Genomic DNA, 3164 nt, shown 5'->3' on the forward strand with positions numbered 1-3164 from the left:
TGGGGGCTTCAGCCAGAGTCACTAGTTTCTGTGTGTGTTTTCTGTACTAGGTTCCCTTGTAGTATTTCATAAAGGAAGGGCTCTATTGCATTAAACAAATAGAAAACTATTATTTTAATCAATTAATTTAAATATTTATTGACCAGCAGTCACAGTTCAGAGAAGAGTCTGTGTCTCAACTGGTTATTCATTCATTCATAAGCATTTCTTAGGTAAATGTGCTGCGGATTTGAAAAGAGACTTCCCCTTACTCAGAGCGCACGGGCAGTGGTGAGCATGTAAACGGGTCTGATGGGGGCGCAGTGACAGAGCGCATTTATGAGTACGGGGGCGACACGAGAGTGTGCTGAGTTTCACTTGAGAGATGCTGAAGACTTCCTGGAGCTGACCCACCGAGGGCCCGGCTGGAAGTTCGTGTGGTCACGCTTTGGCGGTCCTGGTGGCGGAGCTCCACGGTGGCCTGGGGCACAGCTGCACTGCGAGGGCTTCCCCAGTGGCTCTGTGGTGAAGAATCTGCCTGCAAGGTGGGAGATGCAGGTTTCTATCCCCACGTTGGGAAGATCCCCTGGAAAAGGAAATGGCAACCCACTCCAGCATTTTTGTCTGGGAAATCCCATGGACAGAGGGTCCTGCTGTCCACGGGTCACGGAGTTGGACATGACGAGCGGCTGAAACACGCCTGCAGCTGCGCTGCGCTGGGCCGGGCTCCACGGTCCCTGTTGCCGTGGCCCAGCCGGCAGCCAGCGTGGACGGCTGTGGGCTCTGGGGAGGCTAGACGGCCCCGGTCCAGGCTTCTCGGGCTGCGCTGACCTTGCACACGTGCTGTCTTCTCAGTGGGTGAGTGATGGATGAATGAGTGAACCAGACTAACCCGTTGGTGGTGGTGTTTCTGCCTTTTCTCTGCCCTGTGGCTCGCAGGATCTTGGTTTCTCATGGAACCCGGGCCCACGGCACTGAAAGCACCGAGCCCAAAGCACTGGGCTGCCAGGGGCTCCCTAATGCGTTGTTTTCGTTGGTTGCTTTTGTCATTGTTTGGGAGCAACGTCGTTCTCTGGGCAGGGAGTCAAATCGACTTTACCAAGCCGGGAAACCAGTAGTAGAATTCGGTCTGTTGCATGCTCAGCGCCCTGCCTGCTGCAGATCTTGGCCAGGACTTGTTTCTAGCCAGGTGTGTGTACATGGAGACCCAGACTCACAAAGGCTACGCGCACGCCTCGATACCAGCACACCGGGCTGAGCGTTCCATGGCTGGTGCCCACGTTTGTATGCATCGATTCCCCAAGTGCCTAGACTGGAGTTTGGGGCCCTTTCTTGATCTGATCAGCTTAATTAATTTATTCAGAAAATATTTCTCAAGCAGTTGTTACGTGCCATACTGGCCTAGGTTCCTGAGACTAGAGCGGCGGTCCAGACAGACAGGTGGGGCTTACATCCTGGCAGCAGTGGTGGGGATCAAGTACTTGGAAATATAGATCTGTAAATACAAATTGCGAAAGGAGCTCGGAGAAGAAAGGGCGCCGTGAGAGCAAGCGCAGCGGCCGTAGGTGCGTAACGAGGTCTGCGGCCGGGGAGGCGGCGTTTGCGATGATCCTGGGGGCAAGTAGGCCTTAAGGGGAAGAGGGGAGAGTCTTGGAGGAGACGGGGGTGTGCACGTCTCAGGTGATCCAGCGTGCCTCGGGGCTCAGGCTCATCTTGCAGGGTCTTGAGGCCACGCTAGAGATTTTGGTCTTTTATCCTGAGATCCCATGAAAACAGTCATGAGTTTTAAGCCACTGATACAATCAGGGCTTTGTTTTTGTTTTTAAAAAGGTCACTCTGGAGGCCGAGTGGGGAATGTTTTGTGGGGGGAGCTGGGGTGGAAGCAGGGAAGCGAGTTTAGTAGTTGAGCTGAGAGACTCGTGATGAGCTGTTGGCAGGGACTGGGTGGACATTTGGGAAGCACAGTCCACAGGGCTGGGTAAGGGGTAGGCAGGGTGATGTCAAGGAAGCCTCCCAGGGCAGAGTTTCTACGTAAGAATATTCACAGTGACTCCACTGCTCCAGCCTGCTCTCCACCAGCGCCTCGTCCCAAATGGCACGCAGATACTAAGCATGCCCTGCCCCTGCGGCTCTGGCTTTGCCCTGGCAGGACTCTCTGCTTCCCCATTCGCTGCCGGCCCCGGTGCCTCTCCTGCCGCCTCCCCGCCGTAGAGGCCCAGGCTGAGTCCTGTGGCTGCTTGCGGGCCCCACCTCAGCCCCTCCGGAAACTCCTCTGGCAACCGTGATGATCCCATATGCACATCACACTTCACCGTTGATAAGATGCTTTCAGGGCTCATTCACCTTCCATCATTATCCTGGGAGCTAGGCAGCTTTCTCAGAAACCTCCTTTTCATCAAGGAGGGGAATTCAGGTCTGGAGAAGGGAAAGAGTGCAGCAAAACCGCTTAGAAAGACCAGAGCTGGAATTAGGACTGAAGTCCCTGACTTGTAGCCCAGCGCTAGGTTTTGGGTACTTGATTTTCCTGCGTGTGATTCTCACTTCTCCAGCATGACTGTACACCTGGTGAGGCCCCGAGTCTGCTCCCCTACCTGAGTGGAGGCGCGGCCCGTGGAAAGGGCAGGGGCCCTGGCCAGCGGCCAGGTCTTTGGCTTCTGAGTCTTGGCTTCTCCGCTGTTCTTGCTTCCTGGGGCCTTTGTGTGGATCAGATCAGATCAGTCGCTCAGTTGTGTCCGACTCTTTGCGACCCCATGAATCGCAGCACGCCAGGCCTCCCTGTCCATCACCAACTCCCGGAGTTCACTCAGACTCATGTCCATAGAGTCAGTGATGCCATCCAGCCATCTCCCCCTCTGTCGTCCCCTTCTCCTCCTGCCCCCAATCCTCCCAGCATCAGAGTCTCTTCCAGTGAGTCAACTCTTCGCATGAGGTGGCCAAAGTACTGGAGTTTCAGCTTTAGCATCATTCCTTCCAAAGAAATCCCAGGGCTGATCTCCTTCAGAATGGACTGGTTGGATCTCCTTGCTGTTCAAGGGACTCTCAAGAGTCTTCTCCAACACCACAGTTCAAAAGCATCAATTCTTCAGCGCTCAGCCTTCTTCACAGTCCAACTCTCACATCCATACATGACCACAGGAAAAACCATAGCCTTGACTAGACGAACCTTTGTTGGCAAAGTAATGTCT

General features: G+C 54.5%; 1 protein-coding gene across 1 annotated transcript in view; it reads left to right on the plus strand.

The window, feature by feature from the left end:
• Positions 1-3164, plus strand: part of CDK5RAP2 (CDK5 regulatory subunit associated protein 2) — a 183302-nt gene that overhangs the window by 33670 nt on the left and 146468 nt on the right. The window lies entirely within an intron of this gene.

This window comes from Bison bison, unplaced genomic scaffold (genome assembly GCF_000754665.1).
Source record: "Bison bison bison isolate TAMUID 2011002044 unplaced genomic scaffold, Bison_UMD1.0 scf7180017864266, whole genome shotgun sequence".
In the NCBI taxonomy this organism is placed as follows: domain Eukaryota; kingdom Metazoa; phylum Chordata; class Mammalia; order Artiodactyla; family Bovidae; genus Bison; species Bison bison.